The sequence below is a fragment of the Corvus hawaiiensis genome, chromosome 2 (genome assembly GCF_020740725.1).
Source record: "Corvus hawaiiensis isolate bCorHaw1 chromosome 2, bCorHaw1.pri.cur, whole genome shotgun sequence".
Lineage (NCBI taxonomy): Eukaryota > Metazoa > Chordata > Aves > Passeriformes > Corvidae > Corvus > Corvus hawaiiensis.
Genome location: NC_063214.1, coordinates 70,429,700 through 70,447,162, shown reverse-complemented (window position 1 = coordinate 70,447,162; position 17,463 = coordinate 70,429,700). Strand labels below are relative to the sequence as shown.

The following is a 17,463-nucleotide window of genomic DNA, read 5'->3' as shown; positions in this document are numbered from 1 at the left end:
GAAACACCAAATACCAGAAAAGTGTTTGGATGTAAATATCTCATCTGGAGGAAGGAGGAGAGTGAAGAAAGCTTAGCTCAGTGGACTGAAGGGGACCTGTACTTCGCACTTAGGCTCAGAAGTTGCTTTACGTGATGAGATAGACACGTAGCTAGAAATATTTAAATTGAAATTCACAGTTTTTTAAAGATGAAGAGGAGTGACAAAATGAAGAGAGGTCAGCCAACAAAGATTGGTAAGAGAGAGGTATAAAATAAGGAGAGGGAAGGAGGGATGAGACTGAGAACATAGGGGAGTACTGGAAAACATCAGGCAAGTAGGACTCACAGTGGTAGTCTGGGCAGGTGTGACCAGTAAAAAAAAAAGAATTGGGATTAAAATACAGTAGAATTTACAGGATAAAATCTAGTATAGAAAATAGAGATCGTGCAGAGTGAATGCATCGTGAGAATAGTAGATGGGATCTGTGTGGGGAGAGAATGAAAGTTTTTATAGGGCGGAAACATTCATGTTCATGAGGGAGAGATCAAAAATTGCAGAAGCAAAGGGAAAGTATTTGGGGGAAGTAAGGCAGGAAAATATCAAAGAAAAAAATGCATGTGAAAAGTAGAAAGGAGATGAAAGAAGTCAGAGACAAATAAGCAGGCCAAAAAGAGGGAGACAGGAAAAGAAACCTTGTCAACAGTATCATTTGGGGTTTTGTGTTACAGCTAATATCTAAGAGCAGATCGCTTCTCGATTTTTTATTTTGAGAAAGCAGTTTAAAACCACAACTAATGCCTAGAAGTATCCAATTCCTCTCTAGTCCTTTAAAGCTGGTCATAACAAGTTAACAATAAAAATATATGGTACTAAAACCAGAGATCAAATTTCCTAGAGGATCAGCCCACAAAACCAGATGCAGATCTTTTTAAAATGACGATTAAAAAAAATAGAAGAAAATAATTCAAAATTAAAGAAAATAGGCATATGTAAGATTATTGTTCATCAAATCCTGTTAGGATGGTAATGCTTTGTGAGTCTCTTGCAAAAGAAGAAAGGTTTAAATGCAATCGCTACTAAGTTTGAACTGGTTTCACATTACATGGCTTACCACAACAGAAGGAGTAGTATGACTTTTGCCCATTGTGGTAGTGTTGAGTCTCAAACAGCACAAAAATTGCAAACAATAACACTGATAGAAGCAAGGACTGGGGCCTAGTGTTCCATGAGGTATGCAAAGGTTCAGCAAAGATGAAGAGCATCATGACAGCAGCGCTACATGACAGTCATTCCAGCATTTTATAGACAGGCAAGTATAAAAATAGACTTACAATATGATCCTATGAGTTCAAACCAATGAACATTTGTGGATCTACATTGTAAAGAACTACCAAAACTACTGAAAGAGCCCTACCAAGGAAAAACTGTGATGACTGCAGTAGGTGATGTAGGTGCCATTGTTATGTGCTGCCACATAGTTGATACAAGAAAAATCTTGCTGATTGCAAACTTTTACTCCATATTTTGACTGTATATACAGAAAAACAGTGAATAGTTGAGGTTGTCAGGCACCATGGGAGCTCCCCTAGTCCAGCCTCCCCTGGCCAAAGTAAAATCACACAGAGCAGGTAGTTCAGGCCTGGGTACACTTGAGATTCTGTGAGTATCTTTGAGGATGGAGACACCACGATGCCTCTTTGCAACTTGTTCCAGTGTTTGACTGCTCTCAAAATAATGTTGGATTTTTTTTTACTTTTCAATGGAATTTCCTGTATTTCAATTTGTGTTCACTGGGCCACACTTAAGAAGAGTATGCCTCTATCTCTGTCCTTACCAGGTTTTCACACACCTTAGTAAGATACCTCCACGTCTTTTCCAGGCTGAACAGTCCCAGCTCTGTCAGTCTGTCTTGATATGTCAGGAATTCCAAAAGATGGTTCTTCATTTGAGAAGTTTGTGAATTTCCTTTTAGGATCCAGCTCTAAGCAGAAAAAATAAAATTACTATTAAGTGCTTCCTCCCCCTTCTCTCTCTGGTTTTTTTTCTTTATAATAACTTCTTTTTAAGCTTTCTGATTGATTTAATAATCTGAGTATAATAACTAAGTTTCCTTCCTGCCTACAAAAAAGTATAAGTGATCACACAAACAATTATGTGCTATTTAATGCTCTTTAAGTATAGAGATCTGCAATTATTAGGTATATCCAGGATACACAATGCTACGATTTAATGCATGATTTTTACTTGAAAATTTTCCTTTTTCTGAAATGTGCCACATAATACAGAAATAGAGATCTAAAGGTGGAAATCTTGATTTCTAAAGTTCTGGTTCTGCGTGCATTGTTTATGTGTGCAAATAATACTGGTATTAAACTGTATGCTGAGATTTCTCATGATATTCCAGGACTGTATATTTTTGTAGGAGGCCAAGTTAAGGAACCCTTGAAAATATTTTATATCACTGATACAAAGTCTGAAAAAACATGCAGGGAACATTGCATCATCACTTAGAAAGAACTTGCTTTATGGAAGTATTTAGGGACTAAGATGAGATGTAGGGATGATATACAGAAGGAAAATAAAAGAGAAAAAGGGAATAATATTCCACATTTTTTTTAATGAACTATAAATTGAAGAATTGAGGATCACCTCTCAGTTGATATTCTGTCCATTTTATTACAATTAAATAATACTCAATTACACAATTGCTGATCTATCCACTGTCTTTCATTAGGGTCAATTTATAGAATGCTCCCAAATTTATAGAAGACTAGTCACCTCAAAAAAGATAATTTTATATTTATGAAAATAAATATACAGGACCTTTGATAGTGTGACAAAATGAGAAATGTGTAATAACAGGAAATTAAAAGCTTCATGAATTGTCCAGAGAATTAAAATCTGCCTATGTTACAAATCATGTAGTCAGAAGAAAGAATTTGGTGTAGGCTCAAACAGTTGTACTGACTTTTCCAGCTTAGCTAGATAACACCTTGAAATCCTTCCAAAACTAGATGGCTCATCATAGTTAACTTTGATCTGCTATCTCTGTGTACTGCAGATCTTTTCTTGGATAATGTGCCTCAAAAGTTGTCTAAAGTTGAAAGAGTAGATAATTGTAATTAATTGTGATCAATCAGAAAAGAAGTGCTGTATGTCCTGACTGTATGATATACTTTGTGGTCTGTACTTTTATGTCTAGACTAGCTATATAACTCATAAAATGGTATTTCCATTATTTGTCATAAAAACTTTGAAAAGCCATTTTCTTCACTTTTCTAATTATTTTGGTGATTGTTCTTCAGTATTTTAGGTTTTGAAGCTGCTTTTAAAACTCCAGACTTAATTCTTCTGCAGCTTGGCCTACTGAGTCTGAAATCTACAGCTGATGAAATGAGTAACTGCAATCTCTTGTGCTTATTTCAGGAACTGCATCTTTCAAAGATAAAATGAGACTATAAAGTGCTTTTGGAAATCACTGACATAGGGCAGGATAAGAATGCTCCTTCATATATTGATATCTATCTATAGATATATCTTTGTCAATTAAAAAAAAGTAATTTCAAAGCATGTTTAATTTATTACATTATTTTTACATTAAATTAATGTCAGTAATTTTTGTTGATGTTATTACTATTTTGAACAGGTTTGCTTTATGATAGGTACTTCTATACAACTATTCCACATCTGATACCAGACTTTTCCAGTGTAAGGATATTAAGCTTCCTCTAGAATGTTTCACGCCAATGAATTATGACTACTCTCCTGTATGAAACCATTATTTTTCTTTTCTTAAGTGGTAATCTGAAGATGCAATTTCTAATTTCATCCTTATTTTCTCTCTTACTGTGGGCCTGAATCAATATAAGTACATCCCAACTTCCATCTTGTACAAAATTCTTTGCACCACAAACTCTTTTTATGGGGAGTAAGAATAAAGAGGGAGTCGAAAGGTTTTGTATAGATTATTTTGGCTTGGAGGACAAATGTTGTTCACAGATGCAGCGATTGATAAAGCGTGGTAATGTTTTTGCTAAAGTAGATGATGAAATTATTTGGTGTTTAAAGAAAGATTAATTACATAATTAAATAATTTCATTTTCTCTGGCTCATAGTTATTGGTGTTGTATTAGGCAGACTGAAAAAGTGGTTAAAGTATAATTATCATTGTTACTCTATCTGCATCATATTGCCAAAGAATAAAATCTGTAGCTAGAAGTATTTTCTCTTGATAGGCTTGATCCTGTAAAGTCTTAAGAATGTATTTAACTTACTGAAATGACTAGAGTTGATTTCTGTGAGTATTCCAAGGGCTAGAAATTATAAGTTGGAAGTACACAGTACTTTTGAGAAACAAATCTATTATTCGGTTTCTTATTTTATGCACTGGGTACCTTTTGAGATCCTGTGATGGTTAAAAAGCTACACATTGATAAAACTGAGTGGCTACTGTTTGCTCATTTTAAAATACATTCCATGTTAACACAGTATTTCGGTTATTAATGTTAAATCATTTTTATTGTTAACATTGATTCTGATTGGTGTTATAGGTTGATAAGCTGTTCATCTGTTGGAGCTGAACTAACTTACTGTAAGAATAAGCAACAAAGCCCTGCTTTCGGAGTGACAAACTGTAACCTAATTCAAGAGACTGAATTAAATTACACAAACATTTTTGCACTTCATTAAGGAAGTAGTCATCATAATTAATGTGAAAGCTTTTGTCATGTTCACTAGTTGATGTATCAGTGGGAAAATAAACTGACTCAACTCTGTAAATGTATATTTTCATAGATTTTAAAATAATAATTAAGGTGTAATTCAGGCCACCTGTCATCTCCTGAATGCAATCATAATTTTCTCATATTATCATCCCACTGAATGGCTAGTTATGTTCTGCTTTATCACAAGAGGATTTATCACTGAAAGCTACTTCTGGAAGCTCACTAGTTCTAAGTTCCAGTGAGTCTCTTACATTTTTCAGTTATAAAATCTTTTTAAAACCAAGAATTACTTGCAGAATTGAACTTTTTTTATTAAGAACTTTTAATCAAGAAGAACTTGTACATTTTGCAGCATTGTATTGTACAACAAACATATATTCAAAGCCTAAAAGATACTGTTGGAAAACTGTGTAAGTCAGAGTCACACCTCATGCAGGTTCACCCACTGCCTGTTGAGAGGCATCCCTAGATTGAACTGTTTCCAGAAATGCTCCCAGCTTTTTGATGTAAAGGGAGCAAGTTGGTTCACTTCAAAAGAGACTTTGGGATTAAATATTTAAGCAGCGAGGATTCTCATGTACTTTGACACACTCAAGGAACTCAAGAAGAAACTGAGTGAAGGTATTTTACAGTTTAGTTATAAGCTAGTGAATCCTCTCTTCTACTTGTATCTTGTGAGTACTCAGTATTAGGTTGTGATTTATTACCTTTTAGTGGAAAATCTGAGATAAATTTTTTTTGATTCTTCCTGGATCACAGAGTAACTTTGCCTTCTGAAAGCTAAGTTTGATATGGTACTGATTTCTGAATTCCCCAATAAGAATGCTATTCCTGTAGCAGTTATATAGGATCCCAGTTGAACGACCATATTCTGTGAAGATGAGCTACTAGAAGATATTGGATAAGCCTTTAATGATATGTGATAATTTTCATATAAAGGCAGCTTTTCAGGGTAGATTTAACATGATCATAAAAAAAAAATATATTTCCAACTTTGGAAGCAATCCTGTCCCCAGTTCCAGTTTCTTGTTTCAAATCATAAAAGTATATTAAACACCTTGGGAGAAGAAGGCCCCCACTTTTCAAAACAATATTTAATTAACAGTCTGTTATGGTAACAGTTTTCTGTAAAAAAAATAAAATGTTAACTGAAATGAAATTAAAAACAAAACACCAAACTCTTGATACAAAAGAAAGCAATTAAAATCTTATTCTTAAAGGTAAGTATGCGGTGAAGTTATCAGTGACTACATTAGGACCTAGGAATGGAAGTGTTTCTGTAGCTTTCTGACTCCCAACATTCTATTAATTGTAATTGAAAAAAAATTTTGAAAATATATATGTTGCAGAATATGCTGATTGTTTCTTAAATTATTCAAATTGTAAGCTTCTCAATTGTGGGTTATACCAAGATTTTCTCATTGCTCAGAGTTCAGGCAGTCTTTCAATAGAAAAACATCAAGATAATCATCATCCTGTGTTTACAGTTTTTCATATAATAAACCTTTTGGTTTTCCACCCACTCTTGCTTTTTAGTGAGACTGTTCAGCCAAAATAATTTGATCCCAAATCATTTAATTTCTAATTTGTTTAAAATGAACCTTTTGTAGAACAAACAACACATTGCCATTTTAAACATGAAGTATTATTTTGTTAAACGCTGCCACTAGAAATGAACCTGAGCTGTTGAATTTGGAATAATATCTCAGTCTTGCAAATGCTTCGGTCCCTTATCTGAATAGTGTTGATTGTTGTAGCAAAATAGGAACATTGTAGTTCTTAGGGTGAACATAGCAAGGTCTGGTATAAAGCTCAGTTCCGTCACGTTGCTGACTGTAGTTCTGCATCATCACGACGATGTGAAGTTCCTGAATGCTATGGAGGTGCCCAGCTCCTTTCCTGTAGAGTTAGATTACTTATGTTGTTGCATGACATGCTCAATGAAGGGTGAATGATTTTTTTTCGCTTGATTTTATATTTGATTTGCTACCAGTGCTACATACTGCCTTCAATAAAAGTATCCCTTCAAATTTAGATATTCCAAAGTTATGGTTCATGATGTCATTATCATATATTTGGGATTCTGTAAAGTACAGGAAAAAACTGCAGCTTAATGTTTTTCACTCAGTTTGGTTTTTTTGGGGGAAGGCAGAATCAAATATCATTATTTTATGTGGTTGTCTAGTGGTTAAGAACAATCTGTGTGCTGTGGAGTTTTACAGATTTCATGCAAGGACTTAAATGTGAAGAGAATTTTCAGAAAATATGTCAGGTAGCCCAGGTGTTTCTGTTATATGATATATGATGTAGGTGAACTTCAGAATTTACTCAAGTAATGGGTATTTTCAAGAAAAGTATGCAATGAGTCATTATTTTGCCTGGGAAGCTCTAGAAGACTACAACTCAAGGAAAAAAACCCTAACTATCTAAGTACTATATTAATTTATTCTCAGGCTCTTGGGGTGTCTTGTGCAGGGCCAGGAGTTGGATTCGATGTTCCTGATGGGTCCCTTCCAACTCAGCAGATTCTATGATTCTATGAACGTAGTTTTCAAAGGAGAACCAGCCATAAGTCATCCTTATGACTTATAGCTCTAGGAACATTGCCTGCATGAACTGTGCAAGGCACAATAGCATACCATCAGAATTATAATGAATCCACTATCAGTTGTTCACAGTGCACTGTATTGTTGTTGTTACTAATGTTGTCCTGTGCAGTATATTAAGAGTTATCATAAAATAGTCTTAACTGGGAGAAGGTTTTTGAAAAGGAAGGTTGTTCTCGTTCAAGTTCAGGACTACAAGGCCAGATTGTTGTAACTTGATTCCATATCGTCTGAGAATTGCGTAACATTTCTCTTCCTGTTTGGAAATCAGAGTCAGAACTGTTTAGTGATGTGAAGTTAAGCACATTTTGTAACAGTTCATGTGCTGATCAACTGTGCTGCATACAGAAAACATTCTATCAGTTATTGCTCATGGAGCTGCTTCCAAGAGCTTGTGGTTTGTGAAAACCGGAGCTGATAGTCTGAGTTTCCATGCATTCAAGATGCTCAGTTTGAAAACCTCATTTCAGATGAAAAGACTTCTCTAATTCATGCAAAATGCAGACATAGGTAGGTATGTTGGTTGGTTGCTGTGTGCCAGAGACAGCAATTGCAAAGGCAGAGAGGGATGAAAAGTTGGGAAGGAAGCTGTGTGTGAGAGAGAGAAGGAAAGAGAGAAAAGGAGAGGGAAGGGAGAGAGAAATTCTTTATAAGTTGGGATAACCAACTTACTTGACATAATACAAGCTAGTATATTTGCTGTTGGGTATTAATTCATGACTCTTGAAAAGTTACAAGGCTATGTTGGTATAGTATTTTATATAATAGCTTTCAGGAGTTATCCTCTTTCTACAGCGTATATGTGCACAGGAACCTGCATTTTGCTTTTCTGAAATGTTTTTAGTTACAAATGTTCTACATGTAACTCTTAAATCATCTCATTTCAGTCTAATCTTAATTGCAATGAGGTGCTCTGTTCAAGCTGTCAGCAAAGAATAAGCTGATACCACTACTAGTATTAGAGATGTGACTGGACATTTAGGAAGAAAAGTCTTAGTTTGAAGACAATGTTACTGTTACTACATGATGATACTGATCATCAATTGATGATGTTATTAGTTCCTAACTAAGAAAACAGTAGCATGCTAGGTCTGAGTAAGGTGGGGAGAGGAAGACCACACCTAGTCAAGACAAAATTAATAATGTCACTGGGTTGTTTTAACTCATCAAAATCCATACAAATGGCAGATAGTCTGACAGTGTGCCAACAAGTTTTTTTGAGAATTAAGGTTTTGTCAACACTACTCTTTTGTTAGGGGGTGGCTGAGATTTAGATTGACATAGCAGAAGTGGAATAAGTTGCAAGGAGTGTTTTAAATCAGCAGATGCCTCTATGAAATTTCCTTTTTACTCTGTATTCATCGTGCTGTCTGCTATGACAAGCACTAAGACCACACATACAGCTTGAACAATCCAGTTGCCCTTACTGAGAGGAAAGTTAATGGAGTAGCATTTCTTTCTGCAGATGCTTTTTAAAAAGAATGTTTCCGGCCTTTCTAGTGGAAATACAGAATTCGAGACATGAGTTGGTGTCAGCTGCATATTCCAATAATTTCCATTTGTGATTGCATCAGATTACTAGACCTACCTTGCTAGGAACCATAAAATCAAGGTTATGATCTTAGAAAAACAACACCACTACTAAAAAGGATGAAGTCACTTTTATGTTTTGGCAATAAACTGAGTGCTTAATTCATATGTTAAGATGTATCCATCTAGTATACAGAGATCTAAATGTACATATTTCATTAAAATACTGACTCTGTAATGTCACTTAAACTGGGACATCAGTTGGTGAGAAAAGCTGCTTAACACAGAGCAAAGAATGATAGAGTTTCCCTGCACCCTTGCTTAATAAATGTGTATGAATATGAGAATAAATGAACAGTGTTACTTGGGTGATTTGATGACCAAGTAACTTACTACATCACAACAGTGGATTATTTTTCTAAGTACCAGACTACCGACAAAAAGAAGAAAAACCCTCAGAACCCAAATGATTTTCAGCATCTGAACAATATTCAATGCAAGTATTTGAGAAAAGAAAGGTGATTTTTTGTCAATCAGTACATTTGTTTTGAAAAGTAATTCATAAGATTCTACTAGATTAATATTTCCTTCAAGTGGAAGAAAACAGTGGTTCCTGTGCACTCAGGAACCATGTGACAAAACAATTCCTAAAGTAAATTTTTTTCCTCTATTGATAGCTCAGGTTATATTCAGGCTTTGATGTCTCAGATGTACAGATGCTGAACACACTGAGGACATACCCCTAGAGGTGAATGGCAAAAAATATAGCACTTTTGCCTCTGTGAGCATCATGTTTGTGGAATATGGAATAACTCCTTATGAAATTGGATTTAGATTTAAAAAAGAAAATACAGCTGTAAGAACATCTCTTTATAAAATGTAAATTACTTAGATTTCTCTTAAATTTTATTTCTGTTACCACCTAGGCTAAAATTTTATATGGAAAGACTGTTAAGAGCTGACATGTATGTAGAATCAAAATAAATTGGTATTACCATAGTAGAGCATTCTTAAGTTAAATGAAAAAACTCCCAAATGCTTGCACATCAGGAAATGTCTGCACAAGACATTGTACTATTTAGGCTATGATTCCTGTGAAGAGTGACTTTCATAGCTACATCTGTGCCAATAAATTAATGATAAATAAACCAGTTCAAAGCTGTTCTTTACCTTGGATGGCAGGCATGCATCCTGCAGCTTACAACTGCAGATCTAAAATATTTTTCTTATTACAGTCTTTCCCAATCTAAGGAAAAAAATTGATCCATATATTCTCCCAAGGAAGAGTTCCTGGTCAGTTTTGTTTCTTGTACTGTCCATGGCTAATTACAGAACACATTTTGTTGCTATACTACAAAATCACTACTAGGTTGAATGTCTTTCTTGTTGAGTTTATAATGTGTTTTTTGTTTAAAGAAACTAGAGGCAAAATTTTTATGGAAGTTTTGTCTTTATCTTTTATTAGACCAAGTGCCAAAAACTTTCAGGCTTTTAGAACACAAGCACTTATGTCTGCTGCATGAAGTTAATCACTACTATGGTCTAAAAGCATCTGAAAGCAATTAAAAATGCTTATATGGAAGTTCTGTTTTAGGTAAAAGCAACTTGATTTTTCCACCTTCTGCTCACTAGCTGGATACCATTTGTCCATTGTGTGTTAAGGATGATGACTTTTTTCATTAAAATCTCTTGCAGAATCTTTTTTTGGATTCTTTAATTGCTTTCTTCTCTTCTCCAGGAGAAGACTCTTGATATTTTGAATTTACCTTTCCTCTTTTTTTTCCTCCTGTTCTGAAGACCCCAAACTAACTTCCTGGTGATGAAGAAGAAAATACATATGCATTTTCTCTATGTACATTGCCTTTATCCTTGTGCACAAAAAGAAGCATTCGGTCCAAACATGGTATAATTACCATATCCACATCCACTTAGAAATTTAAGGGATTGTTAGATGATTTTGTACTTTGAAACAAATCTTTTAAATAATCTTTTTTTTTTTTTTTTTTTTTTTTGTGGAATATTTCAGGTCTTGAGATCACAGTTACATTTTTATGCCCTGTAACTGCTACTGTCTGAGACTTAAAGTTATGGATAATGATTCACACATTTTTTTTAAACAGACTTCTGTCTGTATAATTTTCTCAAGAAAAATCCTTGCTTTTTAAATTATTTCATCGTTGTTACCTGCTGTCTTTATAGTGATTGTTGTTGTTATTATTATTATTATTATTACTGATATTACTACAACTACAGCGTTTTATGAAAAGATTTGTTTTCCATTTGTTTAACTGAATATCAACTCATATTACCAGGAGGGAATTTGATGATATTAGTCAAAATATTAAACTTGGTATTGAGACACTATATTTTCTCAAAATATCTTGAGTTCCAAGTCATGTGATCTGAGAAAATATTTACTTTTATTCTATGTGAAAAAGTATTCTAGAATTTTCTACAAGTGGTCTGGAATCTCGCCTTTGTGACTTATTTTCAGCTCTCCCCTGAAAATTAATAGAAGGACTAGAATATGTAATTCTTTATTCATCCTAATTTGAGGCATTTTCCTTAATGAGGGCTGGAAGTTTCACTGATTCCAGATTACACAGATTTGACCTTGGCATGAATTTTGAACTATGTAAATGGTGCTTTGTAAACCCAAAGAACTGTGGTAAGAATGAGTATGTTAATAGATCATCCTTCTTCCCTCTTCCTTTTCAGACCTACTTTATTTGATACTCAGAGTTATTTAATTAAACCTTTAATAACAAAAATAAATTTTTCTGGAAGGGGTAGCAATAAATGAAGAATAACAGTAAATACTAACAAGATTTTCCCTGGAAGGTTTTCCCTTGCCATTTATTCCAAATATTTAATTCCCTGATCCTGTCTAGCTGACCAGGCAGGAATTTCACAGAACTGTCTTTGGACAGTGGACTGGCACTTTAAAAGTTAAAAAGAATACCAGGATTTTATATTAGAAGTAATGATGTATCTTTTCAGAATTATTTATTTTTCCAACTTTATTTTTTATTAAGTAATCAAGTAAGTTAATAGATTTAGTAGGTAGCCCAGATTAAAGTAGGGCATAGGCAAAACAGAAGGATATTTAATGTAGCCCTTATATAACTTGTAATCAAGTTGGGTGAAGGTTATTGCCAATGGATTTAACTTCATTTCTGTCTGATATCTTAGACTGCTATAATTCAGTGAAACCACAGAAACTGTGTTTAGTCTGCCTGTGGAAAATCCCTTTTTTCTTTGTGTAAAAAAATTTGTGCTAAGTGGGGATTTTTTTTTTTGCTGTATAATTCAGAACTGTTTATATAACGTCGGAGATAACGCTGTCTTTTGAAGTTGTGCTTGAATCTGCTTCATTGCTCCTCTTAGAATTATTCATGATCTAATTGTATTTGTTCACTTAACATGGATCCATCTGTGGCCTGCTCCCAGTAAAAGCCTCCTCATTTCATCCTCCGTCATTACATGTGAACATCTCATGCATTGCTTAGCTCCATCTCACTTTTTGTATAGCATTGTTCCTATGGTTACTTACAGGGATTATTTCTACCAGAGTTTACTATCTGATTCTTTCACTTTTTATTTGTTGCTTTGGTATAGTTTCTGCTGCCCTGACTCTGTATTCAAAAATCACATTATCTTTCATGGTAACCTGTTGCCTAGATCTCAGCATTTTTTTCAGAGATGTAAAAGATTTGGGAGCTGATTATCCTATTCAATTTATTTTTGGGGAAGAAGGTATTGGTATCATGGTGTGTGGTATGAAGCTTCCTCATTTCTTTGAACAGTTTGATTAAGTGACTAAGTTTTGGCCACTATGCTGTCTTCTAAAGAGAATGTATATTCACACCCCTCCCTCTCATTTTTCAAAAGTTAGTGATTTTGAGATTCTTCTGAATTCTGTCCCCCTTAAGTTCCTTTCTACTTTACATTGTTGTTTTCACCATAACAAAAATCAAAATAAAGATGCTCACTTAAATTTCACTTTCTGATTTTACTTTTATGTCTATAATATGCATAAAATATAGACTAGAATAAAATAGGATAGAATATTTCAGTTAGAAGGGACTTACAACAGTCATGTAATCCAACTGCCTGACCACTTCAAGGCTGACCAAAAATTAAAGCAAGTTATCTAACTGTATTTTGGCAAGATTATTAGATTCACTTTAGACACCTTAATACTGTTGCTTCAAGCTTGACAGATTTATTACTTCTATTGTTCTAGTAAATCTGGGAGGAATGCCATTAGGTAATGTTCTTTTAAAGAAAAGATGAAAAACACTAAACACTGATAAATAAATACGTAGCAAATGAAAAGGAATTTCCAGTGCTAACATAGCTCATAATTTCTCCTAAAGGCCTCTTAAGTCTCTTTTGCCAAATGTCTGAAGAAAATATGAACCTGAATTCTTACCTCCTTTTTTCTCTTTGCTTCCTCCTGCTTCCTAGCAGCTGCTAGGAAAATTTTGGATGATGTAATTGTTTGGAATTGCCTTAGTTTTCTTTCATATATACTGCATACATCTTCAAGAAGAAACCTTGCTCCCTGAGGCTGCTTAATGAGAAATCTTTAGCTTTGACAGAAAAAAAAAGAACATTTCAAGAAATTTTGACAAATATACCTTCTCGTGCTGTCTTTGCATTTGTTTACAACAACATATTCTTGGAAAAATACTTGCTAAATGCAGAGTTACATCTCTATGATAGCGTGAAAATACTATTTGTGGTGCACAGGATCAAAAAAGGCTGTTCACAAACCCTATCCTGTTTAAAGATCTATAAAGAGACTTTTCACAGTTCTTTTAAAATTGTAATTCTTATGAACATTTGCCAATTTCTTTTTAAAGTAACTTTTTTTTCTTTCCTTCTTTATATAAGTTTACCATTCAATATATAGAGCTGGAATTGCGTAATTCTTACCAGCATGGACAGTGGGCATCTCTTTGATGCTCAGGCTTTCAGAATTCCACACTCCGTGCCACACTGTTGCCATCTACTTTTTTTTTTTGTGTAAAATATACAATATAAGAGCACTTTATTTAGAGTGCGTGCTACTGAGAACAGAGCTTTCTGGTCACAGAATTAAAACAGTTTCAGCCTGATCTGACAGCCAGAAGGAGAGAGAAAGCTGCCAGGTTTTCCAGTAAGTTCCTTTTGAAGTAGGAAATAGTTTCAGCTACTTCTCCTTCTTTGGTCTGCCATTTCCTTTATGAAAGGGGAATTAAGGTAATATTTACAATCTAAAAGAGACTATTCCTTGTCATCCTGGGTGGATCATTATTATAACATGGCAAAAGAGTTTCTGTTCCTGAGTTAGTACCTCTGTGTGGTACGTATACCACATGAACATGCTGATACAGGTGTCCCACTACTATGCTCGACTCAATGAAATAAATAGGCCCATTATCATCACTGAGTATCATCCCTTTAGGTTTGCTCAAGTGAATGGAACTACATCTTTCTGAGAGTGTTTGAGATTTTCTCTATGCTCTGATGAATTCATATTTTCAAATTTTTCTATGCAGCACACAGAAAGCACAGTGATGTGGTGGATTCTGTATTATATGAAAGTGCCTGGGACGTTTGCTGCTGTCCTATTCTGCAGCTGATTTCTACCCCTAATTCACGACATGGCAATAACTTTTGGGACCAACCACTAAATGCTTTGTTCAGTAGAGTTCCTACTGGTAACCCAGTTACTGCTGATGTGGGCCAGATTGTGCCCATAATCCAGCTGGAGAGTACTCAATTCCGTAGATGCTCTGCATTCGTTAGCAATATGTACTCTGGCATTAAATCTAGATTTTGATTAAAAGGTGAATATTTATATTGTGAAATCAGTTTGCCTCCCTAATTTGATTTTAATAGGAAATGGGACTAGGGAAAAAGATAACTGGCAAAATATCTGACAGAAACTGATAGAAGGTATGAGAACTAGTGGAATTCAAAGTAGATTTTTTTCTGTCTTGTCCATCAGGGTCTTTTTTTTAAATATTTGTATAGAAATAGAGTCCTTGAAAGAAAGAAGGAAATAAAATATGTTTAATAGAAACTGTTTTTTTCTTACAGAGCAGTACAAAGCATATATCATTTTGAGACTTTATTTTTCTGAGTTTTTAATGACTAAACTTTTAAAAACTTTTATAAAGCAAAGGTTTTTAATCAAGTATAAAGGATGTTGAGATAGTTTTGTAGAAGCTTTTTTCTGAGCAGAAAGCTAATTTTAAAGGAACTATGTACTTAGAAATAGAATTCCAAAACAGCAGATTGGTTACATTTCCGTAGAAACGGCAAGCATACAGGTAAAATATCTTCACTATATTTTTACCATCTGAGGAAAGAATTTAATTTTCCCTGGCTTTAGCTGTGTAAGAGGTTAGCTATCAAGGAGGAGATTCATCTGCTAATACGTCTGAAATGTAGCTGTAGAAATCTTAACAAGTCTTCTCCTTTCATAGCCAGTGGAAAGTAGCAGACATCTCTAGAGAGTGATACATCTCAGTATAGAATAGGCCACTTGAATCACCCTCTGGAAATGCCTGTGTCTCTTCATTGGTTTGGTCTGAATGATTAAATTTTAGAAGGGTAATTTAAAATTAGCTTGGTGAAGCTGTCAATGTAGGTAAATTATTTTAAATATGTGGATGCAAAACTGTGTCCGTTAAATGAATCTTTGGAAATTATTGGTATGTTTTAAAGTATTTGAAGGAACTTAGTGTATTCTGGGTATAGTAATAAAAAGAAATAAGGAAATATTTATTATTTTCATTTGCACAAGAAGTTGTATATCGCACACATGCAATTTAGCAGGCAAACAAACCACATTTTAGCCAAGGACTGAAACTTCTGATATACCTCTGGATTCACAGTGAATTGTGTCTGTTATTGGGTTCTGGTAGTTGTGTTCATGGCATAACATGTACATACTTCAGTGAACTTAAATACTGATAAATCTCTCCAAACTGGTAAGTGCTGAATTCCATCTTCACTTGCTAACTGTAATAGTTCCTCCTTAAAAATGCATCTTTAAATAACTTGTTTGGCACAATGTCTGGATTTTTTCCATGCTGTATGGGAGAACTTTAGTCTCAAAAATCACAATGTCCTGCAGTACTTTCAGCATGTTGAAACATTGAGAGTAAGATCAGATTTGTCTAAGCTCTCCAATCAGTAGTAGTTTTCCACATTTAGTTTTATTTATTAATTATGGATGTAATTTTTCATATCATTATTGCAAAGAAAATGCTGGTAATTCTAATATTCAGTTATATATGTTTAAAAGCATGAACATTTACCCAGAGTAGTAAACCTGGACACCTTAGTTATATTGAAAGTTTATTGTCCTTTTGTCTTTAAAGTCTTTTTTTTTCCGAGACACCAGGCTAAATTTGATTGCTTATCTATTAAAGGGAGAACTTATATTTATTTTTGTATAAGTAAGGATGTGTCTTATAAGCCTTAAAAACCCCTCACATATACAGGATCATTTAGACTGTAGATTGCTTTTATTTTATTTTGTCAGTGTTTTGAGTCTCTTAATCCATATTTGCCTACTGCATTTCAAAAGGGAATCAAATTGGTTTTGTGGTGCATTAATGTTTTATGCAATATTCCATAGAGAACATTAAATCAAAATAAAAGAAAAAGGTTGACCTCTAACACTTACACCCATTTCTTATGTCAAACTGGAAGATGTTGAAAGCCTTATATGGTCGTAACCCTTCTATCTAACTGTGACCCTCCTTAACATTAAGCAGGTGACTCGATTAAACATAAATCAGGCATAAAATGCCCTGCATGAGGCAGCACAGTGAATCAAGCAAATTATCAAATGGCAAAACTCGTTCTGTGCTCTGGGCAATGTAAGCTGCCAGCACTTATACATCAAAACTTCACTCAATGTAAGATTGATTTTATTTTATTTTGTTTATTTTAATTCCCTACAGCAAGCTGTGTTAGTTGTGTAAAATGCTGTCTGCATCATTACGTTCCTAAGAAATGCTTTTCTTGTTTAGCAAAGGCCAGCTGCAATCTTAAGCAACATAATCTATCTTAGACTACATATGTGTGCTCTGTAGTGGGTTCTAGTGGGGTTGATATTTTGTGCAGTAATAGCAAAACTTAAGCTTCTGTGATTGTATAGATTTTTTTTCTGTTTGTTTGTGTGTATATATACACTAACAACTTTATCAAAAATATGAGCACCAAAGGTATAATGTTATAAAATTGAATCACCAGTAGCCATTGAAGATATTTTCCAGTTTCAGTAAAGATGCTGGAATTAAAGCGTGTAAGTCCAATCTTAAGGCAAGAATGAATTTTTATGTAAGATGATACATGTCTTCCTTTCACAGTTGCTTTTTATGCTGCCTTAAAACATGTCAAAATAATCCCCAGCAGAGGAGCCTAAAAGGAATGTCAGCTCTGTGGTTATGTAAATCGAATTGAGTGCTTTACAGCAGGTTAAGATTTTTATAACTCAGGAGTTGTTAACAGCCAGCTGGTTTGTATCTGTTTTTTATGGTTATTCTTGTCATAGGCAGCCTCCACAATTTTTAATTATATTTTATGGTATGTGTTTTCCCTCCTCTTGAATCCCA

The 17,463-nt window shown here is 34.2% G+C and overlaps 1 protein-coding gene across 6 annotated transcripts in view; it reads left to right on the top strand.

Moving 5' to 3' along the window:
• The window catches only part of DACH1 (dachshund family transcription factor 1), a 359,657-nt gene that overhangs the window by 151,876 nt on the left and 190,318 nt on the right, over positions 1-17,463 (top strand). The gene's annotated exons all lie outside the window — the stretch shown is intronic.